Source organism: Taudactylus pleione, unplaced genomic scaffold, assembly GCF_031769625.1.
Source record: "Taudactylus pleione unplaced genomic scaffold, aTauple2 ptg000242l, whole genome shotgun sequence".
Taxonomy (NCBI): Eukaryota; Metazoa; Chordata; class Amphibia; order Anura; family Myobatrachidae; genus Taudactylus; species Taudactylus pleione.
The window spans coordinates 11,660,713-11,684,335 of record NW_028284644.1 but is presented as its reverse complement, the minus strand read 5'-3'; the positions used below and the strand labels follow the sequence as shown (position 1 = coordinate 11,684,335).

Below are 23,623 nucleotides of genomic sequence, written 5' to 3'. Positions count from 1 at the left end.
TGGAACAAAATTTTCACCATAAAGCAGAGAGTGAGACTGCAGAAGATTACTGCGATCGGGCTCTGCAGGCTATCACCCAGTACACTGGGATAGAGGATATTAAAGATAGCACTCACCACAGGGGGATGATAGTTACGGTGCTTGTGGACGGTCTGAAAGAGAGTTTAAAAACTCGGGTTCAGACCTCACAGCCTGGCTGGCAGGGACTTACAATAGATACCCTCATAGAAACCGCCATTGAACAAAAGAACATCTCCAAAAAGAGAGAAGCCCAGAGCGAGAAACTAATGGCTGTCAGTATACAAGCTCTGGAGGAAATGACGGTAACATCACAGCCAACAGACACACTTGCACACACACTCACTTCTGAACAAGTATGTGCTCTCACTAACCCCACTCAACAAACACAACTCTATCCCACTAACCCGATGCAACCACAGGTCCCAGGCTATCCACCACTTCTTATCCCCCACAATACCCTTACCCTCCCTATCCTTACCCATATCCACCACCTTTACCCTCTGCGCAAACCTCACAACACATGTCTTCACCCGAAACACGAACCTGTTTTAACTGTAAACAAACAAACAGGACATTTAAGTAGAAACTGTACAGTAAAAGGAGTAGGGATCCCACAACAGGGAAGACCTAGATATCCCCATAAGGGATATGCACAGAGGCCAGCAAATGTTCAGCAGGCACCAGCTCCAATTGTAGCCGTAAATGCTTTATTGGAGAATGGTAGCCAACGCTAGGGGTCAGGTCATACCTGTAGTCTACAGATGGTCAGGTTAATGGGAAGTACTAGGGAAGAACCGGTCATGATGGTTGATGTAGCTGGTACTGAATATCCTTTTCTTGTAGACACAGGGGCGACCAGGTCGGTGATAAAATCTCCCGTTAATTTGCAGGTGACCAATGAGACAGTACCAACAATGGGTGTAACAGGTAAAGTGGAACATTATCCTTTAACAAAGTCCACAGAGGTTACTATTGGGCCGTTGCATACCAGGCATTCTTTTCTCCTGGCTGCTGCGGCTCCTACTAACCTACTGGGCAGAGACTTGTTATGTAAGATGGGATGTGTTATATATTGCACCCCTGATGGTGTATTTTTAGATATCCCAGAGAGAATGGAATACGAGGTGCGGGATATGTTAGACACTCCTCAAAGGATAATGTATCACTCTACCGTTTTAAATGAAACTCCATCACAGGTAGATGAAATGTTGTCCCTAATTCCAGATTCCCTTTGGACTAAAGATGGACAGGACACTGGATTAATGGCAAACGTAAGCCCTGTAATGGTAAATTTAAAAAGCGGAAGGCAAGTCCCAAAAATTCCCCAAAACCCACTAAAACAGGAGGTAGAGTTAGGGGTGTATCCCATAATTGAGCGGTTATTGCAGCAGTGAATTTTAGTCCGTACAGCAAGTGTTGCCAACAGTCCCATTTTTCCAGTGAAGAAGGCTAGTGGGAGGGGTTATAGGCTGGTACAAGACCTTAGAGGGGTTAATAAGGTGGTAGAGAGCCAATTTCCCGTAGTGCCGAATCCAGCTGTCATCCTTATGCAAATTCCACCAAATGCAACCCATTTCACTGTCATTGATCTTTGTTCTGCTTTCTTCTCTGTACCTCTTCATCCTGACTGTCAGTACCTATTTGCATTCACATACAGGGGTGTACAATACACATGGACACGATTACCCCAGGGTTTCATAGACAGCCCCAGTATCTTTTCCCAGGCATTACACGATTATTTACAGTCTTTTCAACCCGCCAATGGATCTGTTCTAATTCAATATGTAGACGATTTATTGCTATGTTGTGACTCTTTTATGTCATGTTTGAATGATACTAAACTTTTGTTGCTTCATCTCTCGCAAACAGGACACAAGGTTGCTAAGGACAAACTACAGCCGTGCCAATCCAGAGTTAAATACTTGGGACACTGCCTAACCCAGGGGCTGCGACATCTCACTACAGATAGAATCCAGGCTATACAAAACATGACACTGCCACGTAACCAACAGCAAATCCGTACCTTCTTGGGAATGTGTAGATATTGTAGAATGTGGATCCCAGGTTTTTCTATTTTGGCCTTACCTTTACAGGAATTAGTCTCTTCCTCAAAGCCCGATCGTATCATACACACTGAGGAATCAGAGCAGGCTTTCCTTAATCTTAAGGATAGTCTGACAAAAGCTCCTGCATTGGGAATACCTGATTATGAAAAACCTTTTGGTTTGTATTGTACGGAAGCTGATGGTTGTGCTGCAGGTGTCCTTACACAAAAACATGGAGATGCCAGTAGGCCCATAGCATATTACAGTGCACAATTGGACACTGTGGCGAGATCACTCCCAACCTGTTTGAGAAGTGTAGCAGCAACGGCTCTATTGGTCAGCAAAAGTGAGGATGTGGTATTGGGCCATGATATGATTGTCTATACCCCACATGCTGTGTCTGCCCTGTTGAACACTGCCCAAACCAGACACGTATCCTCAGCTAGATTCACCAAATGGGAACTCGCTCTAATAGCACCCTCAAACATCACTATAAAGCGGTGTAATACGTTAAATCCAGCAACGTACTTACCGTATGTGCATAAGAATGCACAAAGGGTGGAAGATGAGTCTCCGGTAGAAAGTGAGTTTTGCAAAGGTATTGATATGCATGATTGTATGGATTATCTTAACCAGACCTTTACCGCTAGACCTGACATACGTGACATACCTTTAGAGAAGGCAGATGTGACATTTTACGCAGATGGGAGTTGCCATAGACAAACGGACACAGGTGAGTTATGTACAGGTTATGCTGTTGTAGATGACACAGACATCATAGAAGCTGAACCTCTTGGTCCTCCTCACTCCCCAGTGGCAGAGTTAGTAGCACTGAGAAGAGCATGTGAATTGGCAGCAGGCAAATCTGCCAACATTTACACTGACTCTAGGTATGCGTTCGGGGTGGTTCACGATTTCGGAGCTCTATGGCGTCTGAGAAATTTTATGACAGCAGCAGCCACACCAGTTGCACATTCCAGACACATAAAAGGATTATTAAAAGCAATTCAGTTGACCAAAATGGTAGCAGTAATAAAGTGTAAAGCCCACACATGTGAGGAAGATCCGGTATCATTGGGCAACAACAGAGCGGATGAAGCTTCCAAGTGGGCAGCAGGTTTAAAAACAAATGTACCCATAGAACAAGTAATGGTTTTCCAAACAGTTGACATGCAGAAATTAATTGAGATGCAAAATTTGTGTTCTACCCAAGAGAAAGCAACCTGGAAGTCTAAGGGATGTGGGCAAGAGCCCTCTGGACTCTGGAGGGACGGACAAGGTAAGCCGATGGCACCTAAGGTGTATTACCCAAGCCTGGCAGAGGCAGCGCACGGACTGACTCACTTGGGAAAACAAGGTATGTGTAAGTTAGTGAAGGCATATTGGTGCGCACTGGGTTTTTCTTCACAAGCGGAAAAGAGAGCAATGTCCTGTCTGAGGAAGAACATAGGGAAAACGATCCCTACCGAACCATCCCACATTCCCCCGACTGACGGTCTTTTCCAGGTAATACAAATTGATTTCATCCAATTACCACCCTGCAGGAATCTCAAGTATGTGTTAGTTTGTACCAATGTATTTTCTAATTGGGTAAAGGCATACCCAGCGGCCACTAATACTGCTGTATTGTAGTGATAGGGGTACCCATTTCACCGGGGACGTCTTCCAGATAATGTGTAAATTGATGGGTATTGATAGCAAACTCCACACCCCATATCGACCCCAAGCCAGTGCCAAGGTGGAGAGAGTGAACGGCACTATTAAATACAAATTAAGTAAGATCATGGCTGAGACTGGACTAGCATGGCCAGAAGCACCACCTTTGGTCCTACATAGCATAAGGACCACTCCTAGGCCTCCACTTAATCTGTCCCCATTTGAAATACTGTTTGGTAGACAACCTCATTTAATTATAAGCCCACAGGAAGACTTGAAGAGTAACAGCGAGGTCACTGTTAAGTATCTTATAACAATGAGCAAACAGTTGCAGCAACAACAGCAGAAATTGAAATTGTCACCCGATATGCCAGAGATAAACTGTCATGATGTCAAACCTGGAGAATATGTTATGATCCGAAAATTTTTACACTCAGGTTGCCTAATAGATCGATGGGAGGGGCCGTATCAGTTGCTGTTGACGAGTGCCACATCCTTGAAGGTGGCCGAGAGAGATACCTGGGTCCATGCCACTCACTGCAGAAAGGTTAATCAACCGGTGGAGAAGCAGGGCAGAGTTGAAGCAGATAATGAGGATCTGGCAATTGCGAACCTGTTCCGGGAAAATTAAAAGGTGACAGTGAGAAACCTGAGCTAAAAGAAAATTGTAGATCAGTGTCACAGCAAAAGAACTGTTCTGCTGTGTTCATGTGTGTACTCTTCTTTCAGAATTTCCATCATGATTGGTTTATCTGGAGATTCCTGGTTCTTGTGACGGAGGATAGATGGAGGAGGCGGGAGCTGATGCTGGTGTAATGGAGTGAAATCGAGAGGAGTGCTATACCAAACCAGGGGAGTGCCGGTCCAATTTCAGTACAGTAAATTGTTGTGAAAATATGAATAACAATAATAAGGAAGAACTGTATTGCAATCCTGAGTTATGATGTAGTGTATAACAATGTAGCCTGAGTTTGAGTGGTCTTGCATGGATATAACGTTTATGTTGTTTTAAGTCATCTTAGGTAATGCAGTCCCAACCCCTTCCAAGGCTCTCCTTATAGGATAGGTGCATCCCCACATCTTTCCCATGATCTCTTAAGGATCCGCGGTGTGCGTATAAGGGCAGTTTTATGTCCCTCCTGGAGACGCATTATCTGAATGGTTCAAATGACCACACTGTGTCATACCATAATAACATTGAACGGTATATTCTCATGCATGGCTAAACAGATTCAGAATAGGTTGTGATAGCGCTTGATTGGCTATCAAAGGGTGGACTGTCGTAACCGAATAATTGGGTAAGACAGAATCTGTTTGGCAATCAGGAAAACCTGCACGACGCCATCTTGTGAATGGCAGCAAGACTCCATTTTAGAAAAGAAAGCTTACACAAGCGCCATTTTGTCAAAAATACATAGTACACAATCCACAGTGCAAAATTGGTAAAAGTAGCAATTTTGCTACTCACAACGCAAAGTTGCTAAAAAGTAGCACGAACAGCTTTTTAACAATCTTCCCCTAACACCTATCGACTGTGTTTAGCAGACAAAAATAACTTTCCAACACATTAAAATCACCACAGACTTATATCTGAGCAGTAGCAAAGTAGTGGTGTTTTTCCCTGCATTCACATTAACACATACGCGATGTAGCAAACAGTAGCAAATTAGTGGTGTTTTCCCTGCACTTCATGTTAAACATAGGACAACGCAAAATAGCGTTTTAGACGCACAGCCAGCTTTTTAGTGACCTTTCCCAAACCCATACTGGCATGCTCACATAAGCCTTTCCAACTTAGTGCTGGTCGCTAAGTGCCCCACAGACCCTCAAATGCACAACGCAATTTAGTGTCATTTCTCCCCGCATACACATTTAAAAACAATGGTCCCGCAGCGCAAAATGAATGATTATTACTTGGTTTAATCGCAATGTCAGCATATAAAGAAATGAATGTTTTCTGTAACTATGGCTTAGTAAATGACAATTGGACCGTGTTTGGTGCCGTACTGATCTACTCTGTTCCCACAGCGTTCCGGTGGCATCGGTGAGAAAATCAGAACATGCGGCTATGAAATATGAATGTTAGAGAATAACTTCTTGAAATGTTGTATGCCTTAGATTAGATTTATTATGCAGCGGGAAGGTGAACACAATCAGGCTAGGTTGTGTCTTTGCACTGACCTATGAATTGTACCGTAACGGAAGAAGCAAGAAGAGGAACCAATGAGAACCTGCCAACATATTCTATTGTAGTGCTTATCCCAGTACGGGTATATATGGGAGTGCTCTGAAACAAGATGCCAGTCTGCGGTGTTCCTGTTATGCTGTTCGACGGAGGTCTCATTATTGATGCCGGTATCTGGTCCCAGAGTGCACGCGTATGTATTGACTGTACCTTATGACCTAATGTTTGTACAATTTATTTTGCGCTCATTGTTAGATCATAGCGTGGTAACATCTGTACTTTTACCTGAATAATAATCTTTAGCGCGTTGGACCGCTATTCAACTGTCTTAAGAGTTTTATTAATGGTATAATTAAACACAGCGCTAATTAGCGACATCTTGTGGTTTTAGAAGGTATAGGCAGGTTTTGTCTTAGAGGTTCTAGGCAGGTGAATCTTAGAGGTTTATAGGCAGGAATGTACTAAAGGTTTATTTACGATTCAACACCTGCTACAGGGCAGACCTGTTCAGATCCAGTCCAACAATGCGACTACAGTGGCCTACCTCAATCATCAGGGAGGCACAAGAAGTTATGCAGATATGGAAGAAGTGACAAAGATTCTGATTTGGGCAGAACTTCCTCTTCCGGCCATCTCCGCAATATTCATACCAGGAGTGCTAAATTGGGAAGCACGCTTTCTAAGTCGCCAGGACATACACGCCAGAGAGTGGTCTCTCCATCTGGGAGTGTTTCAGCTCCTGGTAAACAAATGGGGATTTAGATCTCATGGCATCACACCACAACCCCAAGTATGGGTCCAGAAACCCATCAGCAGAATTCATGGATGCTCTGCCAGTAAGATGGGACTTCAAGCTGGTATATCTAGTGCCTCCGATTTCTCTACTCCCAAGACTTCTCAGAAAATTCAAACGGGAAGGTGGAACGGTAATACATGTGGCTCCGGATTGGTCCAGACGTCATTTGTTCACCGACATACAGAATCTGTCCATAGACAGTCCTAATCCTCTTCCTCTATGGCAGGATCTGATAATGCAGGGTCCTTGCCGATATCAGGACTTGCCTCGTCTGGCTTTGACGGCGTAGCTCTTGAATCTTCCATACTAAGAGCAAAAGGTTTTTCCAGTTCTGTAATTCAAACAATGCTTAGGGCACGGAAGCCTGCTTCTGCCCGCATCTATTACAGAGATTGGCATTCTTTTGGTCAATGGTGTTCCCATAAGGAATATGATCTTAAGGTGTTCAGGATTCCCTGGATACTGGCTTTTCTGCAAGCAGGGTCATTTTCACAGTGCAGGTTTCTGCACTGTCAGTCTGGTTTCAGAAGAAGATTGCTTCATTACCAGATGTTAGAAATTTTTCCCAGTTCTGCGAGTTCAGCCTCCTTTGTTCCAGCGGTAGCACCGTGGGATCTGTCTCTGGTTCTGTTGAAGTGGTTGACCGCAAAGACACTTTTTCTTCTTTCTATCTCTTCAGCTCGCAGAGTCTCTGATTTGGCAGCGATCTCGTCTTTCCTCATTTTTGATTTTTCACCATGATAAAGCTGTTCTTCATACAAGGAAAGGTTATCTTCCTAAGGTAGTGTTCCATTTTCATGTAAATGAAGAAATTGTTGTTCCAACTTTTCAGGCTCCAGACCTTTCTGTAGGTGAAGCCTCCCTGGATGTAGTTCGTGCTCTTTCAGAAAATCAAATTCTCTTTTTGTATTTTATGGTTTTCTCAAATGAAGATGGCCAGCTAATAAGCAGACTCTAGCGAGATGGCTACGCATGAATATCTCAGGTGTACACACAGGTTGGTGTTCCTGTCTTGAGCACGGTGACAGCACATTCTACTCGGGCTGTAGGGCCATCGTGGGCATTCAGTCGTGGTGCCTCTGCTGAACAATTATGCAGGGCGGCCACGTGGTGTTCTGTCCACACTTTTCTTAGGCTTTATGCCTTTGATACTTTTGCCTACCAGGATGTTTCCTTTGGGCGACAAGTTCTCCTTTCTGCTCAGATGCGTCCCCCACTCTAGGGAAACTGCTTTTGGACATCCCATGGTATCCCTTAGATCCTTATAGACCCTGAAGAAAAATTGAGTTACGGTAGACTTACCTAGAGTACTCCTTTTCTTCGAGGTCCACAGGGCACCCACCCTGATGCACTTGGCTTCATTGGGTATTTTATTTTGGTCACAGATTCCCTCATCTTCTGTAAGAGTGTTTCTGGTGTACGATTGTTCTTCCTTCTCCTGCCTTTAGGCTTGTTAACTAAACTGAAGTCCTATGGCTAGGGGCAGGGTACATATGGAGGACCCAGGGCATTCTGGGAACCAAAGCTTTAACTGTTTTGGTGCCTGGTCTTCTAATCATAATATCCCCATGGTATCCCTGTGGACCTCGAAGAAAAGGAGTTATCTAGGTAAGTCTACCATAACTCTATATTTTTCTTTCCCTGTTTTTGATGCCCCTCATTTCCCCACTTATCTAATGTTTCTGATACTGTATCCCATCAGTCATGTGGCCTATTTCTTATAGTTATTGGTATCTATATTGCTCCGATACGGGTCTCCAGTTTTTTTTTTCTTTTGCTTGTGGACCCATGACTGTACATTCTGATTTGTTATTCTTTATGCTTTCATCAATTTCTTTAATAAACATATGATGAGGGAGATGTATCAACCATTCTAAAGAGGACAGGTGAAGTTGCCCATAGTAAACAATCATTTTATAAATATATTTGATAAACTGTAGCTAGCAACAGGTTGGATGCCACAGGCAATTTCTCCCCTTTAGAAGAAATGCTACATCTCTCCCAACATATTTTCCTACTGGATCCATTTTAAGACATCTCTTCCTTGCCACACTTGTTTTGCATGCAGCCAGGGCCATGGGACAGGGCCACCCTGGAAAAAGTCTGCATGGAGCAGTTGCTAGGCACATCAGCATATTGGTAAAATGATAGTGCAGCTTTAACAAGGGGCAGATTCAATTAGCTGTGGGGTTACTGTGCGGCTGCAGCTCCAGGGTTTAACTCAGAGAGGTATTCAATTATTTGACAATTTCCACAGGCGGTAAGCTCACGGCTTACGCGCATTAACTGATAGCTCCCAGGCTAAGTGCCCAGAGCTATGGAATTACCCCGTGCGGTAAGCTTGTGCATTAACACGGAGGAGAAATGTGCATTAAGCACACCCTTTGGTCCGGGGACCAGAACAAGGAAGAGATATGATAGTGTAACACTATCACACTGCTTCCAGCTCTTCACCAGGATAGGCTCTTATCAGAGCTTGACTCTTGGTAAAAGCATTTCAGTAAATTTGAAGATATTCTTCACTTTTCAAATTTAAGCAAAACATATTTCTCACATCCGGATTGAAAAAGCAGATTGTGATAAATATGCCTCTTAGCCCTATAAGTATTATCACCAACAACAAAAACTTAGTTATTATTATAATGATGAAAATAACTTCTCCCCCTTTTTTCAGTATGCTGCTCATCTTCCTGCCCACTCTGCCTGGGAGTGGGACAATGCTTCGCACTCTCTATATCTGTAGCCAGGGTTGCCAACTCTGAAATTAAAAACAAGCAACCAATCTGTTGCTGGCTACAGTTTATCAAACCATTAAGTAAAAAACAAGCCCAAACCAATCCTAAAAAGCCACCCAAAAAAGCCCAATTTAGGGGTTCTGTCTTTGCTCTCTACTTGCCTAACTTCCTTTACTCCCCCCTCTTCACTAACCTAAATATTTTAACTCCCCATCCCCACTTTACCTGCCCCATACCCATCCTTGTTACCCATGTCATTCCTGCCTCATTCCCCTCACCACGCTCATGCCAGGTACACACTAAAACGTTGGCCCGATGTCGTCTCTGGACGAAATATCATCCGGTGTGTACAGACTATCAGTGTGCTCCCATGCAATGTCGTCCGGTCGGCCATCAGCGTGCTTCCGTGCAATATCGTCCGGTCAGCCATCTGCATGCTCCCATGCAATATCGTCCGGTCGGCCATCTGCGTGCTCCCATGCCATATCGTCCGGTTGGCCATCTGCGTGCTCCCATGCAATATCATCCGATCAGCCATGCTGCACGCTTGGATGATATCTGCACAATATATAGTTCCCAGGCAGATTGCAGTGTGTACGCCCGGTACCATGCTCCCACGGGTAGTGAATGAGCAATCTTGATTTGTCCAGGATGAAGGGAATTCGTCCTGACCATCGTTCCGATAGTCCGTCGTCCTACTGTGTGCCCGGCCTTATCTGCCTATATTGCTTTTCTCCTCCCTCTACATCAGCCTCCATAGTTTTACCTCCTACCTCATTCCATAGCCCAGTGATTCCCAACCTCGGTCCTCAAGGCACACTAACAGTCCTGGTTTTAGTGATATCCGTGGTTGAGCACAGATGGTTAAATCAAAATTACTGAGGTACTAATTAAGTCACTTGTGCTCAAGTATGGTTATCCTTAAAACCTGGGCTGTTAGTGTGCCTTGAGGACCGTGGTTGGGAACCCCTGCCCTAGCCAGTACTCCTTTACCCGAGTCTACTTCTTCCCTCCATTCCTCTCACCCCTCTTCATTAATATCATTCCTTCCACCTGTCTAATTCCATAATCCCGTCTTTAACAACCCCCCATACTGTACCTGCCTCATTTCCTTCATCTATTTTACCTCTCCCTCTTGCCTGCCCCCTCCAACTTTACTCCTTCTTCTGCTTACTGCGCTCTATTCCTCAGACAGAACGTCACCCCCTCCCTCATTCACTATCAGTGTAAAAAGCTCTCTCTCTTTCTTTCCCTGGGGTTCCGCTTGTTATAAGCGGAATTCGCAATTATGCCTGTGTATGCACGCACATACACAATAAACACATGCGCCCCGCCCCTTTCCTCTGACGCTTGTACCATAACCCCGGAAATGACGTAGCTGGCGGATGGCGGACCGTGCTGCCTGGTGCACGAGCTGAGCCCGAAAAGTGACAGCAGGAGGAGGGGACATGGGGCGCGACGGTCCCTAGTGACCAGACAGCGGGTATGGCGGGGGAGTGGGAGTGTGGACACCGAATGTACATAGTGTGTGTGTGCGCCCGGTGACCTGTTCTCTGTACAGTGCGGGCTGCAGTCACCAGGTGTCTCCGTGCCAGGCCTCCCCGCTATCTGCTATGTGCGTGTATCTGCTGCCCGTAGCTGCCTTCCTCATAGGCGTCTGTGCGCCACATTCCAATCACTGGTTTGTTTGTAAATACACGTGTACGGTGTTTGTGTACAGTTTGTATGTGGTGTGTGTATATGTATAGTGGCTATATGATGAACAGAGTTCTGTCACATTTGTTGTATAGTGTTAACTTGTTTATGCTTTCTGTGTACCTCACAGCGCAGGTTTGCCATGGAAAGTATTGTATGGAGGTGTTGTGTATGTGACGTGTGGTTATTGTTAAGCCTGTGTGGGTGTAGCTATATGATAACTGTGTATCTGAGTGTGACCTGCTTAGCGGTCAGTGGCCGTGTTGGCAAACTAAAGATTGGTAAATAAAGGCCTGTTTGTACACTGGTTGGGATAGTTATACGAATTAGACAACTTTGTAAAATGCATACATTAAAATCCTGTTCATCATATACTCTAGAGTCATAAATAATTACGAATCATGGACCTTCTGGAAGACTTGGAAGTATAACTAAAGCTCTGTACACACTAGACTAGTTTTATGAAGTATGATTATCACTCAGTCCTTATTCAATGTGGTAATATACATTAATGGTGCATACACACGATCAGATTTTTTCTTCAGATATGGACGATAACGATTTAAAAATCGTTCAGTCGTTCATATCTGATGGAAAATCGTTCATATCTGACATGCCTGAACGATGGACGATCAACGATGCGCGTTCCCGTTTGTCAGATAACGATATCTGACATCTGATGGGTTTGCAGTCAGACTTGGACGATTCCATTAATTTTAATGCAGTCAAAAATCGTTCAATCGTTCAAATCGTTCAAAACTTTGGTCAAATCGTCCAAATCGTTCAAATCGTTTAATCGTTCAGTCGTTCATCTGACAAATCTGACAAGTCTGACAAATCTGACCGTGTGTACGCTCCATAACAGTTTAATTATAAATTATATACTTTTGAAGGTGATTGTGGTATTTAAGATATTGGTGAGACTGCATTTTGGCTAGTTGAACTGTATTTAATTTAAAATCACTTCTTGTAGCTAATCCTAGGGGCCCAATGTTTCTTTGCACAACATTTCCCATCGCAAAGCCCTTCTGCTGCATTAACCAACTATTCAAATGCAAATTCTGTGATCAAAATCAGAGATTAAATATGCATAATTCACCTGTTTTTGTTCTCACCTCCCAATAGATTTTCAAAAAAATTGCATTATCTGTGGATCGGGCCGATAACGTATGCCCATCATAACTCCTTATGGTGAAGCTTGAGAAAATAAATAAAATGAATCTAATGTAACTCTGTTTCACCATAAAAATATTTTAATAAATGATTTGCTTTAAATAAAACTTCAAAATACAGCATGTTTAAAGCACTTCCCAATGGAGTCATGCACCTCTAGCTCAGCTGCCCATCAGATCAACAGAAGAATGGAGCTTACAGTAATCATAACTAGTCCAGGACAAATATTCTCCTTAAACTTTTTCTTCATACGAATACAAATCTCTTCATGTAATAAAACAAATACATAGTGCTATATGTCTTTTCATATGAATATACCCATATGTTTCTACAGTGTTCTACCCACACTATATTTCCTGGGCGGTTCACCTGCCAAAATTTTCCTGCACCATAATGCGCCTGAAAATTGCGCTGGCCTGACTTTTTATATAGAAACGTCAGCGCAGAGTGACCTATTGGCCATGTCACAGTGCAGCTCAGAGCTGCCCCCACCGGAAGGAGGATGCTGGACACCCTTCCCCTTCCACCCCTAATATGAAGAAGAATGTAAGGAGAATTTTTTTTTTCAAGATCGCGCCAACAATTTAGTGTACAAGGTGATTCTTTTATTCTTTTTTGTTTGAATTGATTGAGCATATGGGATGCAATATTGGTCCAGAACCTCATACTGTTATTATTTTTAGATACATCTGGAAGGCTCAAAGAGGTCTCCAGATGCGTCCACCTTGGTTATCTGTATGTATGTCTTTCCTTTATTCCGCAGCACTTCGTAGAGAATATTTAGTAAATCGCATCTGTCATTCACAATGACTTTCCTCCACACCTAAGAGCCGTATTCAATTAGAGCGGATCCGCGATACTTTTCCACCTCTCAGACTTTTCGCCTACATCGCGTCTTTTGTAGGTGGAAAAGTATCGCGGCCATGCGCGATAAATTCCGTATTCAATATGGAGGTACGCGAAAACGGGACCCGGCGAAACTTGAACAGGCGGAAGTACTGTCACATTTGGGGAAATCAGCCTGACACCCCCCAAAAGATACTCTGACATGGGGGTTCACTATGGTACCCCCCGAGTTGGCTTGCTGAAGGTATTTGGTGTTTTTAAACTGGCTCAATAGCTGCTAAATAGCGTTTTTGTATACGTGGTGAAGAATAGTATTCAGGAGTATTTTTGCCAGAAAATAAGTTTAAAAAATCATGAAAAATCTACCTGCCGCAAGCACCTGCAATCAAAAAAACACTTGGGGCATACTTGGGGACCCCACCCCAGAGTCAAGTTCGCTAGTTTTTAGCTTTGTCCCCCAACTTTTTTTTTTTTTTCACCCCCAAATTCAAAGTGATTTTTTTGGGTGTCCTTAAGTATTTTTTTTTTCATTTTTTTTAATACAGATTACCTTTGGGGAACTGTCTGAAGGCTGCACAGGGGTTTCCGTAACGTTGCACCCCAAAACCCCATTTCTGCACTTTTTTCCGCCTGCTATTCATAGGCGAAACCTTTTTTGCCTATTACATTGCATTGACTTTCCGCCTAGGCGGAAAGTCTTTCAAATTGAATACAGAGTAAAACCCAAACAGGCGAAAATGACGTCATCACAAAAAGTTTTTGCCAAAAACATGCAAAAACTGCTTTTCGCTTCAAATTGAATACGGCCCTAAATAGGAATATGTCCTATTTGTAAGAAAAGGTTTTTTTTTTTTTTTCCCTGTAACATAATGATTCAATGGGCGGAATTCAATTGATTTCGCGGCCCGCATCTCCCGTCTAAAGTGACAGGAGATCGCGGGCCGCTATTCAATTGTGCCAGCGTTTCATGCTGATCGCACCCAAAGTGGTTGGGTTTAGCCGCGTAAAACGGCTAACCCCGACCAAAGTGCTGGGCACGATCGCGAAAAGTGATGTTTGGGCGCCCAAACATGTCACTTTTCGCACATTTCAGCTCTCATCCCCCAGGGGCTGCGAGCTGAAATGTAGCGCTTGGCAGCTGATCGCGCCCGACAGGAGCAAGAATAGAATAGCTCCGTCGGGCGCGATAGGGGATGAAAAGAATTGAATGCCGCCCAATGATAGTCATCTTAAACATGAGTTTAGTTATTTTACACAGAACACATATTTGCATGTATCAATGAGTACTTACGATTCAATTATTTGCATTAAGCTGATATTTTACTGCAGGAAAGCTTAACATGCGCTTTGTGTGCTATTTTCAGCATGTGCGCTCCCACGTTCCATGCTATTTAATTAGAAATTGCTTATTGCTGTAATTCTGCAGTTCCTGCATATAAAAAGTGGGGGAAACGCCCTGATTGCCAGAAAAACAGCAAATAACATTAAATAACGGTATAGAAGGCTATTAGTGGCCATAAGCAAATTATGTTAGGTTCTTAAAAGGTGTAAAATTACTGATTTTTTTTTTTTATACTTATTTTTTGTTAACAGTGGGAAAATTTTTAATAAAAAAGCATTTGCCACCAAATTAAAGCCCCTAGATATATGTAATGTTTTTTGTTTGTTTTGTTTTTAAGCAAGTTTTAAAAAAATATTGGGGGAAAAAAACACTTTCCATCTACTGGGATATAAGCTTGGGCGATTCAATTGTTGCTCCATTGGGCGAAAGTGCTGCGTGCCCATTACTTATCTCGCTTGTCGCACGCAAATGTACCGGACATAAAGCAGCTAAATTTGTATAAATTCCTGGTTAGAGCGCCCAAATAACGGATGCTTCACAGATTTCTGCTCTCCACGTCAGGAGGGTGTGAGCAGAAATCTGGTCCCCCCCCCCCTACAATACCACTTTCCCAGCAATACAACACCAAAAAATGTCCCACATAATTATACCCATTTTTTATTTTTTTAGTAAATTACATGTCATTATTGGCTAAACTATGCTATTTAAATGCCTCTAACTACTTTATTATTCATTGGGAAGGGTGTATTAGAGGTTCTGCTCAGAGTTCCGATATTTTTACTCTAAAATAGATTTTTCCCTACTTGTCACCTACTCATGAACTGTGAACTGAAATCCGCATTAAGGACCTCATTCAGAGTCTGTCGTATGACTAACGATTGAGAATCAGAAAAAAAAACAATCGCACGGCCAGGCGATCGCAACCAAAGTGATGCCCATTCATGAACAAAGTACCTCCTCTAGCTAGCGAGTGATAGCAGTTAGCGATCGAGTCAGTCGTTGTCAGTCGCTGTATGTTAATTTTCTTCTGATGGTTGCGGCCGCTTGTGTTGTGTGCGAATTACACCAAAAATGAACAAAAAAACGCATAGAATAAGCCATCCCCATGAAATTTATTTATTCTTATTATTCGCTAATGCTAACTCAACTGCATCAATTGCAAGCCAATTAGCAGTGTTATTAGCAACAACAAACGATTATTAGCTGCTTGCATTGTGGGCACAAAATAGAAACATCAAACATAGCATCAGTCACATTCGATATAGTATTGATTGTACTCTGGGGCTTGAGAGAGCCCAGACCTCAAGCTGTACGATCAGCCAGGCCTCTAACCTGCTCGCACAGTGACGTTTTACTACTTCCGGCCTTCTATGTCGGTCGTAGCAGGAAATTTATGTACGCCCCTGAAACGCCCTGAAAACGGTGAGGAACGCCTGCGTTTTTAGACCACCACCCCCGTCAACACCCACAAACGGCCTTTCATGTCAATCAACTCTCGGAAGCCACTTCCTGCTCGTAAGCCGTACGATCTACAGCATTTTGCATCGCAAGGTCTAGTACGCACATGCACACAACTAACCGTACGCATGTGTGGTTTGGAAACATCGGGTGCGTACGACCGACTCTGAATGAGGTCCTAACTCCCATTGAGAGCTTTTGTAATTGAATAGAATAAAGTTGCGGTCGCTGGCTTTTGTTACCCATGGTAACCTGAGTTACCAAAACCCGCGGCTAGTTGAATTGGCTCTTTTGAAGGAAACTATTTAAGGTCCTTGTTCCTAGTCTTCCTCTTAATGTATATGGGTTCAGCCCCCAAACTGCTTTTTGTGTATGCGGCAGGTGCTCATTAGTGAGTAGTAGCTGCAGTAGTGCTTGTCTGCTAGCTGAGGTAACATGAATATCCTTGTACTGCTATGGAACAGTAGAAAAACAGCATATTTAGAAGTAGCATACTATCAGAGATGTTTTAATGATGTCCAAATACACAAGTTTGCTTTCCAACAAAGGCCCGTATACAATTTGCCGGACTTTCCGTGTACATCGCGTGTTTTTGGAGAAAACACTTTCCGTTCGTGCTTTTCGTTGTATTCAATTTCAAAGGAAGTGAAAACTGCACCCAGCAAAACTGAAACAGGCGAAACGTCCTGTCAGTTTTGGGGAAATCAGCCTGACACTCCCCGAAAGATGCACTGACATGGGGGTTCATTATGGATACCCCTGAATAAGCCTACTGAAGGTATTTGGGGTACTTAAATGTTCTCAATAGGTTCTAATTAGCATCTTTGCATAAGTGGTGAGAATAGCATTTAGCAGGGTTTTTTTTTTTTTTTTTTAGAAAAAACTAGTCCCAGCAAATTTGGGATACCTGAAAATGGGGGGTAGCATATTTAAAAGTTGCTAAAGTGAAGTTTTAAAATCTTGAAAAATACACCTGCAATGAAAAAAACACCTGGGGCATACTTGGGGACCTCCCCGGAGTCTATTTCGCTAGTTTTTAACCTTGTCCCCCATCTTTGTTTTTGTTTTTTTCGCCCCAAAACGAAAGTACTTTTTTGGGAGGTTCTTAATTTTTTTTTTTTAATTTTTGACGCAGTTTACATTTGGGGGACTGTCTTAAGGTTGCACGGGGGTTCCCGCAACGTTGCACCCCAAAACCCCAATTGTTCACTTTTTTTCCGCCTGCTATTCATAGGCGAAACTTTTTCGCCGGGTCCATTGCATTGACTTTCCGCCTGGCGAAATGACGTCACCCGCGATACTTTTTCGCCGAAACTGACTTTTCTCCCCAAATTGAATACGGCCCTATGTCCTAAAGTGTAAAATCTTGCTTATTATTGCTACATGTGTGATCTTTCAGATGTTTGATTGCTCAGTCACAATTAGATGATCTGTTGTATCCAATACCCCTTTTACATCACAGCTAAAACCCAGGTTATTGCAGTGTTAACCCGGGTTTCTGCTAGGTGTAAAATGGGCAAGGGTTGGATGAGTGACCTGGCAATCCAACCCGGTAGCTTGCAGGGTTTAATATGGGAGCAGCCAGTGTAACCCTGCAGTGTAAACGGGTAACCTGGGTCGTCTGACCCAGGTCCCGTTTACAGCATGGGGACTTCCAATGTCATCTCCAAGCGTCGGAAGAAGTGTCCCACTACACCCGTGTGCAGTGTGAACGGCGCCGGTGCGGGAATAACTCGGACCAGCGCCACAGTGGAAAAGGGGTCTGACCCGTTTTGGAACTATTCCAAATCTCGGGTCAGACCTAGGATTTAGGTGGAAAAGCGGTACTAGTTGGTTTTATATGCACAAACCCGGTCATTTAGATATTTCTGAATTTCAATTACCATTGATGATCCAATTGTAAAGCATAACGGAATATGCTGCATATATATATATATATATATATATATAATGTAATAAAATGTTGCATGTGTAGGCAGCAGTGATCACGCTACATTTTATTTTTTGGAGCAAAATGACTCCGCTTAGCTTTTTTAATTGGAATATTTCTATTGATAGTATGGCATTACATTGGTAAATCCAATTTTCCTCACATTTCTAAAAAACATCTTAGATCCTCTCCTCTTCAGATTGGAAACATTTAAGAACAGAGGCCCTGATTCAGTGCTGGATGCTCTGACAGAGCGCTTGCTCTGAATCACAGCTAATGTGAGCGGCCCACAGCTAATGTGAGCGGCCAGGATGATGGACCATCGGGCGTGCGACGAGACCCTTGTGGTAGGGTCTCGTGGCCGCATGCCCCAGAGAGCTTTCGGCTCAAATAGAGATGAAAGCTCTCCCACTGACATCACTTGTGATGTCAGTGGGGCCGCCCCCAGACGGTAGGCGTTCTCATGGGAACGCCTCCGTCTGGGCAGCCACCCCCCGGCCCGCCCACCAAAGGGGGCGTGCTGTCACTCAACATCGACAACACGCCCCCTTTGGTGCGAGACCCGGAGCGACTGTAGTAAAATAACACAAGCCTTATCACTACATCGGAAATCATCAGGCTACTTGGATTCATAGGGGGCGAAGCAATTGTTTGTGCTCATGTTTAGTGGCCCGTAGCTAGTTGAACCGCAGCGCGTCTGGCACTTGGCACAGTAGAAGCCGTTTAGCTCCACTAATCCTGTGCATTTTGGCACGAGAATGCTGCTGGCGCAAACAGCGCTGGACTGGTCGTCAAAAACAATTGAATAGTTCCTGTTCACTTTAGTCGGGAGATATGGGTGTGATAACCAGTTGACTTGCCTCCATAGAACATAAAATGTTTAATCTAAATTTCTGAGTAAGAAAACCGATGGGTGAAAGCTCTGTAAATGTCATATTAAATTGGAAGCTTTTTTAGGAGCATTTTTATATCGCTGCTGAATATGTGCTGTTCTTGGCACTTCATGTGTGTCATGGGTCTTACACTGACACACAATGCTTTCCTAGGTTAAATGAATTTCATTCCGCACAGGAGTGCAATTATGTCATTTGAAAAATCAACTTCAGTTGTAATAATTCACAAAGTGATATTCGCTAAATGATCTATTTTAGTGGTGCACCACAGAGTTAAAAATAACATACTCAGTAAGTCAATCCACCTCTGAATCAACTTACTGAACACAGTTTTCCATCTAGACCAGACATGTCAAACTCATAATACCAACCGGGCCGAATATTCAATGTTTAAGAGTGTGCAATGCCCCCTGTAGTTGTGCCCATTGTGCAATGGCCATGGTGTTGTGCCCCTTATGCTGTGCCCCCTCCCTGTATAGAACAGGCCCCACTCCCCTGTGCAGTACTTACCTTTCTTAACTCTGACCGCTGAGCAACGCTCCAGTCCACGCCGTCAGCACTCCCGCGTAGACGCAGCCGCTGACTGGATCTAACTACATCTAGGACAGCAGACGCAGGCTCCTCTCATTGCGGGTGACGTCATGGCGTCACCCACGCACTGCATCACTGGGAACACTGGCCTCTGAAGCGATCAGAGGCTTCTTTAGTCTGATTCTGAGACCAGCGTTCCCAGTTTTAAATTCAATAAACACTGCACGATGGGAGCTGAGCTCTGATTTGGGCCCACACTATCGGGCCACATAAAATGCCTATTTGGGCCGCATATGGCCCACGGGCCGCGAGTTTGACATGCCTGATCTAGACTTATGGTGAGATGTTCAAATACGGATGACTTTATGGGAAGCTTCTTTTGACTTTAATACATTTTGTAAATGTAAATTCACAATCAAATTTACTAATCTTTTTCCTTGGGGGGGGGGGGGGGGGAAAGTATACAATTATTAAAAATACAATTGGAAAATTATATATTTACCATATATTGTTATGGAATTAGTAAATTTCTACCCAAAAACTTACTCCAGTTACACAGTTTCGACATATTAACACACTTTACAGTACTCCACTTGACATTACTATCTATGTTAGTTGGAATAAAATAAACGCCACTTTCATTCAGAACAAGCTCACTCTTGAAATCCTATTTGGTATTAAATGCAGAAATCCATTTGTATTGCGGAGAAGGATTTCAAGTAGATAGTTAATATGAAATATGTATAGTTGGTGTCCGTGCTCTGAGGTCTGATGATGTTCTATAATATACAATCCTAGTGTATTAGTTGAGATGTAAGGACCTAAGTGAGTAACATAATGATGGGTTCTAGTATATATGTTGTGTTCAGTGGACCAATTATCCCAGTCTTGCTTATGTAGTCCTGGTGTGAACCACCTGTATATTACTGTAGGATGGCTGTTCTTAGAACATTAGTCCCAGTAACACCAGCTGGTTTGCTATAACTTTAGGCAGTGTGTTCATCTGTATACGCATCAAAGTTCAGAATGATGGTGTCAAAAGTTAATGGTATATTGTTCGTGATAAAGATGTACTGTAGATGTATTCTCCCCTCTCCAATGGTCTCTGTACCAGGAAACTGCCACTCCACCTCAAGGATTCACAAAACAAACCAGACAAACCACAGTATCATTTGCTGATAGATACTTTGGTGTGGAAGATAGGTAGCATTTGGAACTTACCCAGCTCTCGGCATGATCCTGCAGGTCCACCAATGGTACTTCCTTGTATGGCTGTTGAGTGTGGATGTAAGGGGCAGGGGACACAAGGTCCAATGATACCTTGGCATAACACTATGCATATATGGAAGGGTTAAAATACATTTATTACTCTGTGCCCATGCCTGGTTGCGGCCATAAGGGTCTCAGAGCAAAAAATAGAAGGTAGAGAAGCAGTATCTATCAGCACCTGATACTGTGGTTTGTCTGGTTTGTTTTGTGAATCCCTGAGGTGGAGTGGCAGTTTCCTGGTACAGAGACCATTGGAGAGGGGAGAATACATCTACAGTACATCTTTATCACGAACAATATACCATTAACTTTTGACACCATCATTCTGAACTTTGATGCGTATACAGATGAACACACTGCCTATAGTTATAGCAAACCAGCTGGTGTTACTGGGACTAATGTTCTAAGAACAGCCATCCTACAGTAATATACAGGTGGTTCACACCAGGACTACATAAGCAAGACTGGGATTCTTGGTCCACTGAACACAACATATATACTAGAACCCATCATTATTTTACTCACTTAGGTCCTTACATCTCAACTAATACACTAGGATTGTATATTATAGAACATAATCAGACCTCAGAGCACGGACACCAACTATACATATTTCCTATTATTTAGGAAGGTGGGGATACCTGCCAGGTGTTCAGCAGCTACTACTCATTAGCGCAAAACCTTATACCTATCTATAGATAGTTAATATGCCTTATTTGGTAACAGGGATATGAAAAAGAGAACACATCAAATTTTTACAAGCACACATGTGGAGCAGTATAATTAGAGGCGATGGCTGGTACCTTGCGGACAACAGATATTTTATCACACTTCATAGAGGTGCACAGGAAAAATCTACTATGTTGCTGTACCGTAATTCTTGGGGATGAGCAAAATTGAACATCACGACTGCTCATCCCTGAGGATTGAAAACAGGCCTTGAAATTTTAGTGTGGTATCAAATTTTTCTTGTCATTAGGGAAGAGAATATGAATCCTAAAACTTAATATTTTAAGATCACACAACATAGCTGGCAGTTGCAGGCACTAAACACTTCTGTTTACTTCTAAACAATGAAACCATTACATCTTGCCCGAACCACATTTATGCTTCTAAAGGGTTAGGTCAGCGGTAAGAAACATATTGCTCTATAAAGCTGGGCACATTCTATACAATAGGATATGGTCAATATCCCGGCAAAGGGGATTCCGGCGCTTAGAATACCGGGCCCTGAATCCTGATACCTGTCAGAATCCCGGCGCCCACAGTCCGAAGGTAAGTAGGGGGAGGGTTAAGGTGCATACACACTAGACGATATGCTCCCTGAGCGATATCGTCTAGTGTGTCCCCGGCAGGCTGTGCTCAATGTCGTTCATGACATTGAGCACAGCCGCTGAACGATATCATTAGCGATATCGTTCAGCGCCGGGCTCTCTCACCCATTCCCTGACATGCAGCAACCTGACGAGGTCGTCAGGTTGGCCTGCATGTCAGCACGATGAACGATGATGACGAACGACCCGCGGGAACGCGCGTCATCGTTCATCTTTTTTGTGTTAAAAATGGACGATAAAGTGGACGACTGAACGATAACGATATCGTTATCGTTCAGTCGTCCACTTTAATCGCCCAGTGTGTACGCACCGTTAGGGTTAAGCACTAGGGGGAGATTAGGTTTAGGCACCGTGTAGGAGAAGGGTTAGGATACCTACCAACAGGTGTTGGTATCCTTACCCTGTCGGAATGCTGGTGTCAGGATTTTGATATATACAGTATAATATTGTGCAGCTCCCACCAGTGTGCTATAAAATATTAATCCCTTTTTTTTTATTTTTGTTTTTTATTTTATTTTTTTGCTAAATCTTAGAGGACAATTCAATTGGCACCACAGGGATGTAGCTCCCAGCCTAAGTTCCAAAAGCTATTCAGTTGAGTGCATCGCACCCTGCACTTAACCTGGGAGGTTCACTTTGCCACGGCTAATGCCTGGGGCCTAGTCACAGTAAGCTGCCTCTAACGGGTTAAGAACTCTATATAAATCTTTATTTCACTGAAATATATTAAAGGGCTTTTGGGGCAGTTTTTATGTAAAACTACTCCAAGCTCTTTCATTCGCATTTGGTTAGTAAGCAGATTGCATTTCCCACACCACACTTGTAATGAGAAATGGGATCTGCTTGAAATGTACTAAGGGGAAATTGTGAAAAAATACTGGGTGGGAACCCTGCTACAACAACACCATATGAAAATGGTGTTAAGCAGGGTTCCCAGACTCCTGCTCTGACAGGCAGAGCATAGCCAAGCCGGGACCCGGTCCCCTGTGATCAGCTTTGTGGACTAAATAGTCTATATGGATTAAATTGTCCACAAGCCTATCACTGTAAAAAATAAGAGACTGTCACCCAGGGGCCCGGTGATCGGTGAGCTCTATCCCCTGGGCTCCTGCACTGTGACCTGGTCAGCAGTGCTGTAAACCAGCATTTCATTTTACAGCACACATCAGCTGACCGGGGTCACAGACCAGGATCCTGGAGACCAGCTGATTGGAGGAGAGAGATAACCGGTGCAGATAAGTGCAAGGGGGGAGGTGTAGGTGATTAGCACTATCTGCTGGCGGAGATGTCTGTGTGGACACTTTCACTGTATTTATTGTGAAAAAAAAGTGAGACGTATGCGGTAAAGATTCGCACGGACAGATCTTTCTTGGAAGCTCTGTGCCTGACTGAGAGTGTTAAAACGTTCTTCTGATGGTTCCTAAATTTGCAATGCGAATTTAGGTGACATTATCACACGGCAACAGCATTTGAAATGCGGATTGTAGTAGTTAGGAGCCTAAGCGCTGGGTGCGGTAAGCCCGCAACTAGTCCTGGGGCTTTAGTTAACCCGTATATTTGCTCACACCACTTAGGTGGGTGAGCAGAAATCTGTGGTGAGGGCTAGTTTCTAGCCTACCATGGGAGTAATTGAATAGCTCAGCACTCTGGGGGTATATTTACTAAAGTCCGGGTTTTTAGAAGTGGAGATATTGCCCATAGCAACCAATCAGAT

The 23,623-nt window shown here is 43.5% G+C and overlaps 1 protein-coding gene across 1 annotated transcript in view; it reads left to right on the top strand.

Annotated features, from left to right (window-relative positions):
- Nucleotides 1-10,800: 10,800 nt before the first annotated feature.
- ELK4 (ETS transcription factor ELK4) overlaps nt 10,801-23,623 on the top strand; it is a 28,958-nt gene continuing 16,135 nt past the window's right edge. Inside the window, exon 1 of the mRNA XM_088479620.1 lies at nt 10,801-10,921. The gene's annotated coding sequence lies outside the window, so the exon portion shown is untranslated. The remainder of the gene's footprint in view (nt 10,922-23,623) is intronic.